We start from the raw sequence: 20,449 nt of genomic DNA, 5'->3' as shown, positions 1-20,449 counted from the left end.
GGCACACTTGGTTGCCTTAGTATTATCAAGGAAAAATAACCCATTAATAAATAGTAAAACAAAGGGGTATGAGGAGAAGTGAGAAACAGGAAATATTTAAAAGGAAAGCCCACCAATGAGAGACTAGCTGCAGGACACATGATAGAACAAGCCAATGAAATGACACATTTGGCCTCCTCCCATAAAGATGGCTGCTGTCGTCAAGGAGATATGGGATACTATTTCCCAAAAAAAAAAAAAAAAAAAGAAATATATATATTGTAGAATGTAATCACCATAACGCATAAAACACTACAGCCTCATGAAAATGGCCATTGACCAAAAAGATCACTCAAGATAAATGTTTATAAAGTCCACTCATACAGATAGACCAGGATAAGAATAATGATCAAAATCGCAAAAGAGACTTTATCTATATATGCACATAATCTAATCCTGTAACAGGTCACCGCCATCTTCAGAGTCATATACATAATAGTTGTCAGGGACACATATCGCCTGACAATCCGCACCGTCCAGCACAAAAACCGTGGGCGTGGCCAAAATAGCAGAGAGGATACAGTGTGCATGCTATTAAGAGGGCATTGAATCGTGCAAAATGGTCCACACGTCAGTCCCTCTTATTTAAGAAAAAAGTGGCTAAATCGGATAACAAAATAAGATTCATTACTAACTATCATGCACAATTTGCCCGTATGAAAGGCTGTCTTAGACGTGCTTGGCCTATTCTTCAGACTGATCCTGTCCTGAATCAGCTTCTTCCTCCTGTGCCTAGTATTACTATAAGGAGGTCCAGGAATCTTCGTGACCATCTTGTTCACAGTCATTATCAATCTGAACCGAAAACCACCTTTTTGGATGCTGGTCGTCCTGGGTGTGGATGTGCTCCCTGCGGCCGGTGTGTCGCCTGCCCCAATGTTGATCGTATCAATGCGTTCTACAACTCTTCAGGAACTCGGACATACAACATCAGGAATTACATCACCTGCACATCACGTTATGTGATATACTTTGCCATATGCCCTTGTAATCTAATATACATTGGAATGACCACTCGCCAATTAAAAACGCGTGTCCGTGAACACGTCTTGGGGATACAGGCGGCAGCCGACGGAGAGGACCCATCCACACTCAGGACAATACCCAGGCATTTTAAACCTAAACATAATTGTGATAGTTCACTCCTTCGTGTCAGAGGTATTGACATTATTAAACCTGGCATTAGAGGGGGTAATCTCACAAAAAGACTATCACAACGTGAAACGCGTTGGATCTGGGCACTCGATACGGTTCAACCAAAAGGACTAAATGAGGCCATCAGCTTTGCTCCATTTCTTTAAATCATCTTTAACGGCTTGAACTTGTTTGACCATTTTTTGTGTACATGTTGCTTTGTTTTTAATATTATTTTTGTTTACTTTTAGAAATTGCCCACTGATGTTTGTCTATTCCATTCCGCTATGATCTTGGACACGGAAAACGTAGCCATTTGGATCCTGATTAATGGACGAAGACTTTATATATATGTGTTTATATTTATTTCACAAATAAGTGTGATGTTGTGCTATATTTCTGGATTATGCATTATGGTTACTATTGTGAGATATAGCTATTAAATAGAGATGTGACTTTATATATTTATATTCTTATATATATTTTTGTCTTTATTCCATTAATCCCCCCCCCCCCTTTTTGGCATTAATTATTATATTTTGGATTTATTTAAGTATTTCTCATTTTCTATTTTTATAATTTTGTTTACATATCCACCTTTCATTTATATCCCCTTTCAGTTTTTCAGCCTCTTTATACCAGCGGCCATATCACTTGAATCTCCTCTTTTCTGACCGGGTCCCCGGAGCGTCTCATGTCCTGCCTGTACGCATGCGCCGTGCTGCTTCCTACACTCCGGGTGGGCTTTGGCATCGGGTTTTGACTTGTGGGCGGTCACCTCGTGACGCCGCGGGTCATGTGATGCCAACGCTGCCCGTAGTCATGGTTGCCGCCGACGCGCCTGCGTCACCATGGGCGGACGTGACGCGCTCTGAGTCATTGGGCGCTTGTTCCTATGCGCCCCTTATGCGCTTTCATGATCGCCATTTCCTGGACGCTGGTTGTCCGTCACCAGGGGAACGGTCACAGGCCTTTGACGTCACCAGCTGTGGCTGGCTGCCGGCGACTTGCGTCCTCTGCTATTTTGGCCACGCCCACGGTTTTTGTGCAGGACGGTGCGGATTGTCAGGCGATATGTGTCCCTGACAACTATTATGTATATGACTCTGAAGATGGCGGTGACCTGGTACAGGATTAGATTATGTGCATATATAGATAAAGTTTCTTTTGCGATTTTGATCATTATTCTTATCCTGGTCTATCTGTATGAGTGGACCTTATAAACATTTGTCTTGAGTGATCTTTTTGGTCAATGGCCATTTTCATGAGGCTGTAGTGTTTTATGCGTTATGGTGATTACATTCTACAATATATATATTTATTTTTTATTTTTTTGGGGAAATAGTATCCCATATCTTCTTGACGACAGCAGCCATCTTTATGGGAGGAGGCCAAATGTGTCATTTCATTGGCTTGTTCTATCATGTGTCCTGCAGCTAGTCTCTCATTGGTGGGCTTTCCTTTTAAATATTTCCTGTTTCTCACTTCTCCTCATACCCCTTGATGAAGGCCATCTAGCCGAAACGTGCGTTGGGGAGGGCACACTTGGGTGGACTCACTTTACTGACCAGTCTGAAGGTAATATGACGTTGTGTGAATATTTTGTGTTTAACTTGTTGTTAGCACTTACCATGAGTGGTGGCTGGTTCCACAGCCTATGTTAGTGCTGTCTAGCCCAGATTAGGGGTCATTATGACTGGTTACTAACATTTTCTACATTTGGGATTATGATGCATGTTCTAATTTTGTATGATATACTTGTAATACTATGTATATTCCCATGTCCTGACACCATTGTGTGCCCTATTGTTTTTGCCCATGTACCTTTTATGGTCATCATTGTCTCACTTCCCCCCTTTTTTGATTATCCTGATATACTTGAATAAAATTGTTTACAAATTTGCTAAATCTGTATTGGACTTCCTTTTTTCCCTGTTTTTTCTATATATTTTATACATTTCTTTGCGATTGTCCTCTAGGTCTGTATAAATTATATCCCATTGGTTGGTAATTTATATATATAAGTGTATTTGTTTTACTATTTATTAATGGGTTATTTTTCCTTGATAATACTATGGTTTATGTTTGCTGTGTTATGCACAGGTTATTTTTGTCTCTTGGAAATGGACTTCAGAGCCAAAGACAAGGCTTGGCTCGGTCAAATTAATCAGGTATTTGGAACAGGTGGGAGTGAGTTTCAGCTGTCTCTGGATCAAAGTCTTGATAGCCAGGTCCTAGAAATTGAAAGATTATTATTAAAGCGGACTAAAATATGGTGGAATCGGGCCTTCCTGGAGAAGTATGTTTCCTCTAAAATGATTCCTAGGGGACTCAGAGTCAGGGTGACTCCATCCTTTCCCGTCGATGACAAGGACTTTGTTAGCCGGTGGTAGGAAACGTGTGGTAGTTGCTCCTCCTCCCTGATGCAGCTTTTGATCGAACATAACTCTAAGGCCATTGTGGATCTGGACAAATCTATAGATGAATTGGAACAAAAATTCAAAATAGCTTGTCCAATAGATAAGATGTCTGGATATGAGTCCAGAATTGAGAAAAACTTGGATGCTTGTGTGAGTAGGATCTACAAGACACAATCTGCTAAGCTTCAGAGAGACAGTAGGGATTTTGCAAGTAAGAATGTTTATTTTTGGAGAAAGCCTAACATCCATACGCCCAAGCTATCGGAGGCACCTTCTATGAGTTCTCTCTCTTCAATCAGTGACTCGTCTGATTGGTCCACCTCATCTATAGCGACAAGGTCTGGGCCTAGGCCTAAAAGAGTGAGAGATGTGAACTTTCACCCCTACAAGAGGATGCAATTTAAATCACCAGAACGGAAGAAAAATAAACATAAGGTAATTAACTTGAGTTCCTATCAATTAACTGACTCAGACCTGTCGTTATTGCATAGGGGTTTTACGTTTTCTCCTAAATCTAATTTTAACACCTTTGTGGCAATCAAAGATTTACATCTGTTTGCCAGGTCTTTAATATTCAAAAAACATTTTTTTGATCCTTGCTTGCAAAATTTATTTCCTACAGAAGAGGAGCAACTAGCACTTCGGGACCTTGAGGATCTGTCTGTAGAGCATGAATGCGGAGAGGGAGGTAAGATCCCTGCATCCATTAGAATCAAATCTAAGAAATTTCCTCCTCTCACAACCTGCACAGCGGTTGACCTATTCGTGCAGGTTGTAACGAGGGATTTCTTGGCCATCCCCAAGGGGAGGGGTAGAGATAATCTTACTCGTGACGAACGTAATAGGTTGAACATCCTGAAGGGACTTCCTGACATCGTTTTTAAGCCAGCGGACAAAGGGGGAAACGTTGTCATATGGCCTAGATCCCTATACGAACAAGAAGCCTTTAGGCAATTGAACAATAAGGCTTGTTATAAGCGTTTGACATTTAATCCCCTTTCCTCCTTTGTCGTACAGCTGACAAATATTTTGAATTCAGCTGTACAAAATGGTGTCATTACTAAAGATCTAGCGCTGGCTTTGCAGGTGCAAGAACCTACTATCTCTACTTTTTACCTGCTACCCAAGGTACACAAGAACCTTGAGGCCCCTCCGGGACGTCCTATCATTTCAGGGACCGGTAACTTCTTGGAAAAAGTTAACCGCTGGATAGAGTCTAAATTGCAGCCTCTAGTTGAGAGTTTACCCTCTTTTATCTTGGACACAGGGGAGTTTCTAAGACGTATTGATGGCCTTCACATTGGCACAGATATGATGCTGGTGACAGGTGATGTTGAATCTCTGTACACCAGCATCAGGCATTTGGATGGGCTGGCAGCAACTAGATACTTCCTCAATATGTCTAATCTACCAGTGGAGATTAGTTGTTTAATCCTTGAACTCCTTGAGTTCTCCCTGACGCACAACTTTTTTACATTCATGGGGTCCATCTACCTGCAGCTCCAGGGCACGGCTATGGGGACATCTTTTGCCCCTGCGTATGCCAACCTGTTCCTGGGGCTGTGGGAGAGGGACCTCCCCCTGTCTGATCAGTGTCTGTCGATGGACCGCATCCCATTTTGGGTGCGGTACATCGACGACATTTTCTTGATCTGGCAGGGGAACACTTCTCAGTTGTGTGGTTTCATGGCAGGGATCAACTCGAATGATAAAAATATCCATATTACATACCAACAGGATGCTGACAGGATTAGCTTTCTTGATGTCACCATTTGGAGGGATATGGATAACAATTTACAAACAGGCATATTTAGGAAGGAGACATCTTCAAATATGTTGTTGCACGCTACATCTTCCCATCCCAAAGCAATGATTGACTCTATACCGGTCGGAAAGTTCCTGCATCTTCGTAGGATCTGTTCCACTGAAAGTGAGCTTGATTTACAGGCCAAGGACCTCTCGGACAGGTTCCGCGAGAGAGGATACAGTGGGCGTGCCATTAAGAGGGCATTGAATCGTGCAAAATGGTCCACACGTCAGTCCCTCTTATTTAAGAAAAAAGTGGCTAAATCGGATAACAAAATAAGATTCATTACTAACTATCATGCACAATTTGCCCGTATGAAAGGCTGTCTTAGACGTGCTTGGCCTATTCTTCAGACTGATCCTGTCTTGAATCAGCTTCTTCCTCCTGTGCCTAGTATTACTATAAGGAGGTCCAGGAATCTTCGTGACCATCTTGTTCACAGTCATTATCAATCTGAACTGAAAACCACCTTTTTGGATGCTGGTCGTCCTGGGTGTGGATGTGCTCCCTGCGGCCGGTGTGTCGCCTGCCCCAATGTTGATCGTATCAATGCGTTCTACAACTCTTCAGGAACTCGGACATACGACATCAGGAATTACATCACCTGCACATCACGTTATGTGATATACTTTGCCGTATGTCCTTGTAATCTAATATACATTGGAATGACCACTCGCCAATTAAAAACGCGTGTCCGTGAACACGCCTTGGGGATACAGGCGGCAGCCGACGGTGAGGACCCATCCACACTCAGGACAATACCCAGGCATTTTAAACTTAAACATAATTGTGATAGTTCACTCCTTCGTGTCAGAGGTATTGACATTATTAAACCTGGCATTAGAGGGGGTAATCTCACAAAAAGACTTTCACAACGTGAAACGCGTTGGATCTGGGCACTCGATACGGTTCAACCAAAAGGACTAAATGAGGCCATCAGCTTTGCTCCATTTCTTTAAATCTTCTTTAACGGCTTGAACTTGTTTGACCATTTTTTGTGTACATGTTGCTTTGTTTTTAATATTATTTTTGTTTACTTTTAGAAATTGCCCACTGATGTTTGTCTATTCCATTCCGCTATGATCTTGAACACGGAAAATGTAGCCATTTGGATCCTGATTAACGGACGAAGACTTTATATATATGTGTTTATATTTATTTCACAAATAAGTGTGATGTTGTGCTATATTTCTGGATTATGCATTATGGTTACTAATGTGAGATATAGCTATTGTATAGAGATGTGACTTTATGTATTTATATTCTTATATATATTTTTGTCTTTATTCCATTAATCCCCCCCACTTTTTTGGCATTAATTATTATATTTTGGATTTATTTAAGCATTTCTCATTTTCTATTTTTATAATTTTGTTTACATATCCACCTTTCATTTATATTCCCTTTCAGTTTTTCAGTCTCTTTATACCAGCGGCCATATCACTTGAATCTCCTCTTTTCTGACCGGGTCCCCCGAGCGTCTCATGTCCTGCCTGTACGCATGCGCCGTGCTGCTTCCTACACTCCGGGTGGGCTTTGGCATCGGGTTTTGACTTGTGGGCGGTCACCTCGTGACGCCGCGGGTCATGTGATGCCAACGCTGCCCGTAGTCATGGTTGCCGCCGACGCGCCTGCGTCACCATGGGCGGACGTGACGCGCTCTGAGTCATTGGGCGCTTGTTCCTATGCGCCCCTTATGCGCTTTCATGATCGCCATTTCCTGGATGCTGGTTGTCCGTTACCAGGGGAACGGTCGCAGGCCTTTGACGTCACCAGCTGTGGCTGGCTGCCGGCGACTTGCGTCCTCTGCTATTTTGGCCACGCCCACGGTTTTTGTGCAGGACGGTGTGGATTGTCAGGCGATATGTGTCCCTGACAACTATTATGTATATGACTCTGAAGATGGCGGTGACCTGGTACAGGATTAGATTTTGTGCATATATAGATAAAGTTTCTTTTGCGATTTTGATCATTATTCTTATCCTGGTCTATCTGTATGAGTGGACCTTATAAACATTTGTCTTGAGTGATCTTTTTGGTCAATGGCCATTTTCATGAGGCTGTAGTGTTTTATGCGTTATGGTGATTACATTCTACAATATATATATTTCTTTTTTTTTTTTTGGGAAATAGTATCCCATATCTTCTTGACGACAGCAGCCATCTTTATGGGAGGAGGCCAAATGTGTCATTTCATTGGCTTGTTCTATCATGTGTCCTGCAGCTAGTCTCTCATTGGTGGGCTTTCCTTTTAAATATTTCCTGTTTCTCACTTCTCCTCATACCCCTTGATGAAGGCCATCTAGCCGAAACGTGCGTTGGGGAGGGCACACTTGGGTGGACTCACTTTACTGACCAGTCTGAAGGTAATATGACGTTTTGTGAATATTTTGTGTTTAACTTGTTGTTAGCACTTACCATGAGTGGTGGCTGGTTCCACAGCCTATGTTAGTGCTGTCTAGCCCGGATTAGGGGTCATTATGACTGGTTACTAACATTTTCTACATTTGGGATTATGATGCATGTTCTAATTTTGTATGATATACTTGTAATACTATGTATATTCCCATGTCCTGACACCATTGTGTGCCCTATTGTTTTTGCCCATGTACCTTTTATGGTCATCATTGTCTCACTTCCCCCCTTTTTTGATTATCCTGATATACTTGAATAAAATTGTTTACAAATTTGCTAAATCTGTATTGGACTTCCTTTTTTCGCTGTTTTTTCTATATATTTTATACATTTCTTTGCGATTGTCCTCTAGGTCTGTATAAATTATATCCCATTGGTTGGTAATTTATATATATAAGTGTATTTGTTTTACTATTTATTAATGGGTTATTTTTCCTTGATAATACTATGGTTTATGTTTGCTGTGTTATGCACAGGTTATTTTTGTCTCTTGGAAATGGACTTCAGAGCCAAAGACAAGGCTTGGCTCGGTCAAATTAATCAGGTATTTGGAACAGGTGGGAGTGAGTTTCAGCCGTCTCTGGATCAAAGTCTTGATAGCCAGGTCCTAGAAATTGAAAGATTATTATTAAAGCGGACTAAAATATGGTGGAATCGGGCCTTCCTGGAGAAGTATGTTTCCTCTAAAATGATTCCTAGGGGACTCAGAGTCAGGGTGACTCCATCCTTTCCCGTCGATGACAAGGACTTTGTTAGCCGGTGGTAGGAAACATGTGGTAGTTGCTCCTCCTCCCTGATGCAGCTTTTGATCGAACATAACTCTAAGGCCATTGTGGATCTGGACAAATCTATAGATGAATTGGAACAAAAATTCAAAATAGCTTGTCCAATAGATAAGATGTCTGGATATGAGTCCAGAATTGAGAAAAACTTGGATGCTTGTGTGAGTAGGATCCACAAGACACAATCTGCTAAGCTTCAGAGAGACAGTAGGGATTTTGCAAGTAAGAATGTTTATTTTTGGAGAAAGCCTAACATCCATACGCCCAAGCTATCGGAGGCACCTTCTATGAGTTCTCTCTCTTCAATCAGTGACTCGTCTGATTGGTCCACCTCATCTATAACGACAAGGTCTGGGCCTAGGCCTAAAAGAGTGAGAGATGTGAACTTTCACCCCTACAAGAGGATGCAATTTAAATCACCAGAACGGAAGAAAAATAAACATAAGGTAATTAACTTGAGTTCCTATCAATTAACTGACTCAGACCTGTCGTTATTGCATAGGGGTTTTACGTTTTCTCCTAAATCTAATTTTAACACCTTTGTGGCAATCAAAGATTTACATCTGTTTGCCAGGTCTTTAATATTCAAAAAACATTTTTTTGATCCTTGCTTGCAAAATTTATTTCCTACAGAAGAGGAGCAACTAGCACTTCGGGACCTTGAGGATCTGTCTGTAGAGCATGAATGCGGAGAGGGAGGTAAGATCCCCGCATCCATTAGGATCAAATCTAAGAAATTTCCTCCTCTCACAACCTGCACAGCGGTTGACCTATTCGTGCAGGTTGTAACGAGGGATTTCTTGGCCATCCCCAAGGGGAGGGGTAGAGATAATCTTACTCGTGACGAACGTAATAGGTTGAACATCCTGAAGGGACTTCCTGACATCGTTTTTAAGCCAGCGGACAAAGGGGGAAACGTTGTCATATGGCCTAGATCCCTATACGAACAAGAAGCCTTTAGGCAATTGAACAATAAGGCTTGTTATAAGCGTTTGACATTTAATCCCCTTTCCTCCTTTGTCGTACAGCTGACAAATATTTTGAATTCAGCTGTACAAAATGGTGTCATTACTAAAGATCTAGCGCTGGCTTTGCAGGTGCAAGAACCTACTATCTCTACTTTTTACCTGCTACCCAAGGTACACAAGAACCTTGAGGCCCCTCCGGGACGTCCTATCATTTCAGGGACCGGTAACTTCTTGGAAAAAGTTAACCGCTGGATAGAGTCTAAATTGCAGCCTCTAGTTGAGAGTTTACCCTCTTTTATCTTGGACACAGGGGAGTTTCTAAGACGTATTGATGGCCTTCACATTGGCACAGATATGATGCTGGTGACAGGTGATGTTGAATCTCTGTACACCAGCATCAGGCATTTGGATGGGCTGGCAGCAACTAGATACTTCCTCAATATGTCTAATCTACCAGTGGAGATTAGTTGTTTAATCCTTGAACTCCTTGAGTTCTCCCTGACGCACAACTTTTTTACATTCATGGGGTCCATCTACCTGCAGCTCCAGGGCACGGCTATGGGGACATCTTTTGCCCCTGCGTATGCCAACCTGTTCCTGGGGCTGTGGGAGAGGGACCTCCCCCTGTCTGATCAGTGTCTGTCGATGGACCGCATCCCGTTTTGGGTGCGGTACATCGACGACATTTTCTTGATCTGGCAGGGGAACACTTCTCAGTTGTGTGGTTTCATGGCAGGGATCAACTCGAATGATAAAAATATCCATATTACATACCAACAGGATGCTGACAGGATTAGCTTTCTTGATGTCACCATTTGGAGGGATATGGATAACAATTTACAAACTGGCATATTTAGGAAGGAGACATCTTCAAATATGTTGTTGCACGCTACATCTTCCCATCCCAAAGAAATGATTGACTCTATACCGGTCGGAAAGTTCCTGCATCTTCGTAGGATCTGTTCCACTGAAAGTGAGCTTGATTTACAGGCCAAGGACCTCTCGGACAGGTTCCGCGAGAGAGGATACAGTGGGCGTGCCATTAAGAGGGCATTGAATCGTGCAAAATGGTCCACACGTCAGTCCCTCTTATTTAAGAAAAAAGTGGCTAAATCGGATAACAAAATAAGATTCATTACTAACTATCATGCACAATTTGCCCGTATGAAAGGCTGTCTTAGACGTGCTTGGCCTATTCTTCAGACTGATCCTGTCCTGAATCAGCTTCTTCCTCCTGTGCCTAGTATTACTATAAGGAGGTCCAGGAATCTTCGTGACCATCTTGTTCACAGTCATTATCAATCTGAACTGAAAACCACCTTTTTGGATGCTGGTCGTCCTGGGTGTGGATGTGCTCCCTGCGGCCGGTGTGTCGCCTGCCCCAATGTTGATCGTATCAATGCGTTCTACAACTCTTCAGGAACTCGGACATACGACATCAGGAATTACATCACCTGCACATCACGTTATGTGATATACTTTGCCGTATGTCCTTGTAATCTAATATACATTGGAATGACCACTCGCCAATTAAAAACGCGTGTCCGTGAACACGTCTTGGGGATACAGGCGGCAGCCGACGGTGAGGACCCATCCACACTCAGGACAATACCCAGGCATTTTAAACTTAAACATAATTGTGATAGTTCACTCCTTCGTGTCAGAGGTATTGACATTATTAAACCTGGCATTAGAGGGGGTAATCTCACAAAAAGACTTTCACAACGTGAAACGCGTTGGATCTGGGCACTCGATACGGTTCAACCAAAAGGACTAAATGAGGCCATCAGCTTTGCTCCATTTCTTTAAATCATCTTTAACGGCTTGAACTTGTTTGACCATTTTTTGTGTACATGTTGCTTTGTTTTTAATATTATTTTTGTTTACTTTTAGAAATTGCCCACTGATGTTTGTCTATTCCATTCCGCTATGATCTTGGACACGGAAAATGTAGCCATTTGGATCCTGATTAACGGACGAAGACTTTATATATATGTGTTTATATTTATTTCACAAATAAGTGTGATGTTGTGCTATATTTCTGGATTATGCATTATGGTTACTAATGTGAGATATAGCTATTGTATAGAGATGTGACTTTATATATTTATATTCTTATATATATTTTTGTCTTTATTCCATTAATCCCCCCCCCTTTTTTGGCATTAATTATTATATTTTGGATTTATTTAAGTATTTCTCATTTTCTATTTTTATAATTTTGTTTACATATCCACCTTTCATTTATATCCCCTTTCAGTTTTTCAGCCTCTTTATACCAGCGGCCATATCACTTGAATCTCCTCTTTTCTGACCGGGTCCCCCGAGCGTCTCATGTCCTGCCTGTACGCATGCGCCGTGCTGCTTCCTACACTCCGGGTGGGCTTTGGCATCGGGTTTTGACTTGTGGGCGGTCACCTCGTGACGCCGCGGGTCATGTGATGCCAACGCTGCCCGTAGTCATGGTTGCCGCCAACGCGCCTGCGTCACCATGGGCGGACGTGACGCACTCTGAGTCATTGGGCGCTTGTTCCTATGCGCCCCTTATGCGCTTTCATGATCACCATTTCCTGGACGCTGGTTGTCTGTCGCCAGGGGAATGGTCGCAGGCCTTTGACGTCACCAGCTGTTGCTGGCTGCCGGCGACTTGCGTCCTCTGCTATTTTGGCCACGCCCACGGTTTTTGTGCAGGACGGTGCGGATTGTCAGGCGATATGTGTCCCTGACAACTATTATGTATATGACTCTGAAGATGGTGGTGACCTGGTACAGGATTAGATTATGTGCATATATAGATAAAGTTTCTTTTGCGATTTTGATCATTATTCTTATCCTGGTCTATCTGTATGAGTGGACCTTATAAACATTTGTCTTGAGTGATCTTTTTGGTCAATGGCCATTTTCATGAGGCTGTAGTGTTTTATGCGTTATGGTGATTACATTCTACAATATATATATTTCTTTTTTTTTTTTTGGGAAATAGTATCCCATATCTTCTTGACGACAGCAGCCATCTTTATGGGAGGAGGCCAAATGTGTCATTTCATTGGCTTGTTCTATCATGTGTCCTGCAGCTAGTCTCTCATTGGTGGGCTTTCCTTTTAAATATTTCCTGTTTCGCACTTCTCCTCATACCCCTTGATGAAGGCCATCTAGCCGAAACATGCGTTGGGGAGGGCACACTTGGGTGGACTCACTTTACTGACCAGTCTGAAGGTAATATGACGTTGTGTGAATATTTTGTGTTTAACTTGTTGTTAGCACTTACCATGAGTGGTGGCTGGTTCCACAGCCTATGTTAGTGCTGTCTAGCCCGGATTAGGGGTCATTATGACTGGTTACTAACATTTTCTACATTTGGGATTATGATGCATGTTCTAATTTTGTATGATATACTTGTAATACTATGTATATTCCCATGTCCTGACACCATTGTGTGCCCTATTGTTTTTGCCCATGTACCTTTTATGGTCATCATTGTCTCACTTCCCCCCTTTTTTGATTATCCTGATATACTTGAATAAAATTGTTTACAAATTTGCTAAATCTGTATTGGACTTCCTTTTTTCGCTTTTTTTTCTATATATTTTATATACTTGGTTGCCTGTAGCCTCCACTTCGGCACCCGTTAGGAGCCTTCCTCTTCCAAAATCCAAAACGGGCGCTCCCAAGACTTGCAGTGCATGGTCCTTTTTTGACACAGTTGCAGATGACATTTGCTTTGTCAAATGCAAGCTGTGTCACCGGAAAGTCAAAAGAGGGAAAAGTGTCAGCAACCTCCATACCACAAATATGTGGAAACATGTGCGGCTCAAGCACGTGGTGGAGTTACAAAGATACACTGAAGACGTAGGCCAACCTACAGCACCACCTACCACCTCTTCAGCTCGTGTTGTAGCCTCTTCCTCCAGCTCACACACAGCTGGTTCGGCTTCCTCACAGGATCGCCATGGAAGAACCTCTGGCACTGTTGTCCAGAGACCCAGTGACATTCCACCCACAGCACCACGTTCCCATTCATCCTCACACTCCCAGGCCATTCTACAGCCATCGGTAGCACAGGCTTGGGAGAAAAGGCGGCCATACTCAGCAAACCATCCCCGAGCACAGGCTCTGAATGCTGGCATTGCCAAACTACTGGCCCTTGAAATGCTCTCATTCAGGCTAGTGGAGACAGACACCTTCCGGAACTTCATGGCATTGGCAGTCCCACCATATACCGTTCCCAGCCGCTTTTATTTCATCAGGCAAGCCGTCCCTGCCCTGCAAAAGCATGTGGAGGAAAAAATTAAACATGCGCTACTAAACGCCATCAGTAGCAAGGTCCACCTGACCACCGATGCGTGGACCAGTAACCATGGACAGGGATGATACCTTTCCCTCACTGCCCATTAGGTCAATGTTGTGGAGCCGGGTACAGATCTTGAGAGTGGCGCTGTACGTGTTCTGCCAACTCCAAGGAATCCCCCTGAGGAAGAAAATGATGAAACGTACGTCGGGGTCAGAAGGAAGTTACTAGCACTGCAGCACTTTATCTACTTGTGAGCGCCACTGTTATCTAACTAAGGTAATATGCAGTATGGATGTTTATAAGCTCCTTCTATGTTAGGTAGTTGTATGGGAATTTAGCATAGGAAAATTTTCCTTTTCCCTGTATGTATGCTGCATCGGAGTAGAGAGCTCTGTCCTTACATACTAATCAGGTTGGATATTTTCTCAGTGGTTTAGTGCAATATGTTTTTTCTAAATTTTGATGCTTTATTGCAATGCTTGTACATTCCTTTTTGTAGTTAGGCACCATGTGTATTATTTTGTAACAATTGGTTCCTTTTTTTATATGAAAATAATTGTATTAATAAAGCATGATTTTTTAACGGACCTTTTGGTTTTTTGGTTCTTTGTGGTGTATTGGACATTTCTTTATGTCTAAAAATGCACAGGTGGTTTTTCTTTATGTTATAAATTGAACCTTGAATTTTGTGGACTTTTTTTGATACTCAACTCCAAGGATTGCAGGAATCCAGTCTGTACACATTTCTTCTCCTCATACTCCAGTTCCTCAGAATCAGTGCTGCAGGAGCCTGTTACTATCGATACGAGCACAGCCGTGGCCAAACATCAACAGGCCGTACCGAAATTAATTTCTTTGGGGAATCGAAGCCACACAGCGCAGGAGCTCTGGAATGTCATCAATCAGGAGAGCGACGTGTGGTTTCTGTCAGCGAATCTCCAGCCAGGCTTGGTAGTGTGTGACAATGGCCGAAATCTGGTGGCAGCTCTGGGCCTAGGCAAGCTCACTCACATCCCATGTCTGGCACATGTGCTCAGCTTGGTCGTGCAGAGCTTTCTGAGGGACTATCCGGATCTTGATGTACTGCTGCACAAAGCCCGCATAGAGTGCGCTCACTTGCGGCGTTCCAGCATGGCAAGATCGCGCATTGCAGCTCTGCAGCACCGATTACACCTTCCGGAACATCGCATCATATGTGACCTACCCACCAGATGGAATTCAATGTTACATATGTTGGAGCGGTTGTGTGAGCAGCAGGCAGCAGTAATGGAGTACCAGCTGCATCAGGCGCAAACAAGTCGCACTGTGCGCCGGTCACACTTCAGCACCACTGAGTGGGCCTCTATGAAGGACTTCTGCCTCATTTTGCGTGCCTTCGATTATTCCACGCGGATGGCGAGTGCAGATGATGCCCTAGTCAGCATGACTGTCCCCCTTATCTACCTGCTTCAAAAAACACTGCAAGCACTAAGGGAGGAGGTTTTGGAAGAGGTGGAGGATGAGGAGTCCAAAATGCCATCTGCTTCTGGACAGTCTGTGCTACGTGGTTCCTCAAAAAAGCCTAGGCATGGGACACTTTGTGAGGAGGATGAGGAGGAGTCAATGGAGGATGAAGACATCTCTCCAGAGGAGGGAGGTACACAATGCTCTAGTCAGTATGTACAGCGAGGGTGGGGTGATGCAGAGCAGGCAGAGATGACGCCTCAAGCAGGGCACAGCGTTTCTTTGGCAGTTGGGAGTCTGCAGCACATGGTTGATTTCATGCTGCAGTTCCTGAGAAACAACCACCGCATTGCCCACATTCTCAACACGGCTGATTATTGGGTGTACACCCTCCTAGATCCTCGCTACTGGGACAACTTACAAAGCCTCATAACACCATTGAACCGGGAGCGTAAAATGCGGGAGTACCAAGAGACACTGGTGCATTCCATCATGTTCTCCATTCCACCCTAGAGCAGTGCTGCTAGTGCTTTACAAAGCAGCTCAGTGCGTCGAGGCAGTGGAGGAAGCTCTGCACAAAGAGGGAGCAGAGGCAGCACCTCAGCACAGAGCAAGACCAGTATGGCCCAAATGTGGCAAAGTTTTGTGTGCCCGCCACAAATGTCTACACCACCACAGACTGCTCCAGTCAGCAGGAGGCAACGTTTCTGTCAGATGGTGACAGACTACATGTCTTGGCCTAATAAGAAAGAGGAACAGTATCCGGTCCAGGTGAAAAATTGTATCAAAAATTTATTCTGCCAGTACAAAATACAACGTTTCGGCCATATTGTGGCCTTTTTCAAGTATAACATAACAGCACAAATGGTGGCCTTTTATAGTGTGGCACAGCCAATCACCATTTAGGTAACACCCATCACAGAAAATCCATACATAAAATACATATAAATACATCCATCAGATACATATATGTTCAATAGCACAGTTTATCTAGTCGTTAACAATAATGGTCATATTTATATTAGAAATATTGCAAAAGCATTTCATATATAAACAACAATCCCCAAATCGGCCCACCAATGATCGTGATGCATCAAAGGTATCCATGGAAATAACGCACCAATCACTTGCAGTAATACATATCCATATATAAACCGCCAATCCCTAATCACATAATAGTGGCGCCAACCCCAATGGACCAATCATATGAGGACTCACAAATCCCTATATCGGCAGAGTTCCCTCTCCCCATATGGCAACATCAGCCAGAGCCAGGCTGTATCAGGAGCGCAGTCTAATGACGCGCACCACCAGGTCACGGCGCGCGCGCCGCCCATCCCCGCAGGTCCGGTCACATGACATCTCCGTCACAGAGCACCGCGCATGCGCGGTGCTATGCAAGGGATCAGCCACACGAACCGCCCACCAGGGAGGACCACGCACGCGCAGAGGCCCAGAGCATGCGATCACACACCACACTCCCTCACAAGCCCGCGCATGCGCTGATTGACGAAAACAAGTGTAATACCACACTTGAATAAATGAGTCCACACAGATAGGCCAAAATGCTCCCAAACAACGCAGCATATAAGAGACATTTGGAATCAAGGAACCATATCCATAGCAACTTTAATAATATTCCATACTTTACGAAATTCGCATACGTTGCACATTATATAAGGAGCAAAATTGGGATAATTACAAAAAAGAAAAAAAGGAAATTAAAAAAAGGAAAAGAGGGCACAGGGAATGGCAGGCAAGAAATAACGACAAAAATTCGTAAAGGACAGCATCCTCTTCGTAATTCAGGACTGTTCAGTCCCCGTGTCCTCCACTCCATCCAAATGTATCACCTATGAACACTGAAAATAAAAAATGAAAAAAAAAAAAATAAAAAAACATTTGATAAAAAGACCATAAAGGCCACATAGATAAGTATTTACCCACAACAAAGAATAATGGCACAAAGTGAGGGATTAGGTGACACAAGTATGTAGATTGTAATCCAAGTTCAAACCCCTTGGTTGCAACGTATCAAGAATCGATATCCATCTCAACTCCTTTTTCTTCAACATCTTAATCCTATCACCCCCATGTCTCAATACAGGAACCCCATCTATCACTCTAAATCGTAACTGGTTCACTAAGTGTCTGCACTCTAAAAAATGCTTCGGAATTGGCAACTCCACAAGTTTAGTCCTAATTGTACTCTTATGTTTACTAATGCGGGCCCTAATCTCCATGGTGGTCTCTCCTATATACATAACCCACATGGGCACAAAATCAAGTAAATCACAAAACTTGACGAACACGTATACCTCTCTTTAATAAAAAACTTTTTTCCGGTTCGAGGATGATTGAAACTATTACGTTTTAACATATTGCCACAACAGGCACATCCCAAACATGGGAAATTGCCCATCTTAGGAGGACATATTGTCCTTTGTACGTTGACTTTTGATGAACCAATATCTGACCTTACCAATCTATCTTTAAGATTGTATCCACGTCTATATGAAAGCAATGGCCTGTCCACAAATTCTGATATCTGAGGCAGACCCTTTTGTAAGAGGCTCCAATGTTTGTTCAGGATACCTCCAATCCTGCCACTAACTGGGCAATATGTTGAGACAAAAGGAACACGTCTCCATAGGCCCTTTAATTCGTTTACGGCTAGAGTCCTCCACCGATATATTTTGAGCCTTAACTCTATAAGAATTAACTCGATCCATCGGGTAACCCCTATTGACAAATTTTGTACACATCTGGTCCAATCTTAGATCCAACTTATCATCCTCTTTGACAATCCTCCGTACACGTAACATCTGACTCCATGGAAGTGACTCCACCATCCGTCTTGGGTGATTACTGTCATACACCAAAAGACTATTCCTATCTGTCTCTTTTACAAAAAGATCGATATACAGAGACTCATCTTTCTTATAGACCAGCGTGTCCAAAAATTGGACCTGATCATAAGAGTAGGTCAATGTAAACTTCAGCTCAGAGAATACATTGTTCAATTCATTTTGAAAATCAAGAAGATCCTCCAGACTACCATCCCAGATGCAGAAGATATCGTCGATGTAGCGCCACCAGGCCCGGGCATGGCACCAGTAGGTGGAATTGTACACATAACGGTCCTCGAATACCGCCATATAGATGTTAGCATAGGTTGGGGCCACATTGGACCCCATGGCGGTACCCCACAGCTGTAGGTAATAATCATCCCCAAAGAGAAAAAAATTCCTCCTGAGGATGAAACCTAACAGTGCTAGAACCAGTTGTGCACACTCTGGCGCCATGTCCGAGCCTGTCAGCAACACATTGACGGCCTCCAAACCCCTATCATGCTCAATGGACGTATACAGAAAAACAACATCAAAGGATGCAAGCATCATATGAGGAGTAACTTTAACGTCACTAATTTTCTGCAAAAAATCATTTGTGTCTACAATATAAGACCGTGCTGAGGTAGCAAAATGTCGCAATACTTTGTCAAGAAAAATCGAAACCTTACTGCATAATGACCCCCTCCCAGATACTATGGGACGCCCAGGTGGATTCTCCAAACTTTTATGTATTTTCGGTAACGTGTATAATATTGGTGTCTGGGGAGCATCCACCACCAAATATTCAGATAGCTTCTGATCAATGAGTCCATTAAGCAAGGACTCATCTACCAAGAGCCGCAATTCACTCAAGAAACGGGGGGTGGGGTCACCAGTCAATCTAACATAAACTGCAGTATCAGAAAGTTGGCCAAGAATCTCCATCTTATATTTGTCTGTATCCATAACAACTACCGCACCACCTTTATCTGCAGCTTTTATCGTAATAGTAGTATTTTTTGAAAGATTATCCAATGCCTGTTTTTCAGAGTATGTAAGATTCCCCCTATGTTGACCCCGAAACTCTCCCTTCAATTGTGCAATATCTCTCTCGACCAACTGAATATATGATTCAACAAAGTTATTCCTAACAGGTGGTTGAAAATTACTCTTACTGTATAATCCAACACCCTGGAGCGTAAAACCAATAGACTTATCATCATCACTAATTGCACATGATTTTTCTTCCTTATCAGAGAAAAAGGATGCCAATCGTAACCTCCTAAAAAAGAGAACAAATCACACTCGATTTCAAACCAATCAGGGGAATTTGTGGGACAAAACGACAGTCCCTTAGACAATACTTCATAGTCCACTTCAGTTAACACACACAACGAGATATTTACCACCAAGTCTCTCTGTGTTACTGGGTTCTCTTTTTCACCTCCATATTCCTCGTTCGCATTGGTGCTTTGCGTGACATTCCTCTTTCTCCTGTGCTTTCTACCTCCTCGACGGGTCCTCCTTTTCTTGTCATATTGTCCATCTTGTCTTTTCCTAAAAAAAAATAGAAGATAAAGATGCTGCACCCATATTAGAGTCATCCGTTGAATCAGACTCAGCAGTAGTGAACCCAAATCTTTGATCCTTAACTGGTGGTCTCCTCCTTCTACGCATTGGCAAAGGTCGATCTCTCCTAGGGTATGGAGTATTTTGCTGACCCATTTGCCATGAGAAAATACGACCAGATCTATAATCATCAGCATCACGAAACCATTTCGTACGTTTCGTTTTCTCTATATCACCTCGGTATTTCACCAACTTATCCTCCAACTGAGATTTAAATAAGTCCACCTCCTGTGTTGTCAATTCAGCTATCAATTGCTGCTCCAAATCGGCAATGTTTCTCTTCACAGACTCCACCTCTATATGGAGAAACTCAACATTCAGAAGCATTAAATCAAATGCAAACGTATTTGTAATAGACTCAAACCTACTGCAAAATTGTGAATTATCTGCAAGCAATGTAGGACGTAAATGCAGTCTTAAACCACGTGGAATCCTACGGACTTTATAATATTCACATAATGTGGTAGCATGCAATTCATACGATATGCATTTCCTTCTTTCTGTTTCATATTTCTTTTTAAGCATATCAGCAGTAGGTTTGTTTAAAAAGGACATATCCGTCCGGGCTCCAGACAAAATCCTTTTCGCATCATCCTCTGTGTAGGAAAAAATCATGGCAGTATCCAGTTCACCCACCTCTGGATTAGTAATTTCCATATTCAATCCGGTGCAAGCCCGCCAGAGTCCAAA

At 42.9% G+C, this 20,449-nt stretch overlaps 1 long non-coding RNA gene across 1 annotated transcript; it reads right to left on the bottom strand.

The window, feature by feature from the left end:
• Positions 1-17,089: 17,089 nt before the first annotated feature.
• On the bottom strand, positions 17,090-19,956 carry LOC141088129 (uncharacterized). The gene is made up of 3 exons (XR_012231840.1): positions 19,537-19,956; positions 19,306-19,412; positions 17,090-17,152 (listed from the first exon to the last, which is right to left on the bottom strand). It is a non-coding gene; the product is annotated as an uncharacterized lncRNA (long non-coding RNA).
• Positions 19,957-20,449: the final 493 nt, after the last annotated feature.

Source organism: Dendrobates tinctorius, unplaced genomic scaffold (assembly GCF_039654945.1).
Source record: "Dendrobates tinctorius isolate UK_male_01 unplaced genomic scaffold, ASM3965494v1 ptg000037l, whole genome shotgun sequence".
NCBI classification, from domain to species: Eukaryota; Metazoa; Chordata; class Amphibia; order Anura; family Dendrobatidae; genus Dendrobates; species Dendrobates tinctorius.
The sequence above is the reverse complement of the archived record's forward strand: the minus strand, read 5'-3'. Positions and strand labels throughout refer to the sequence as shown.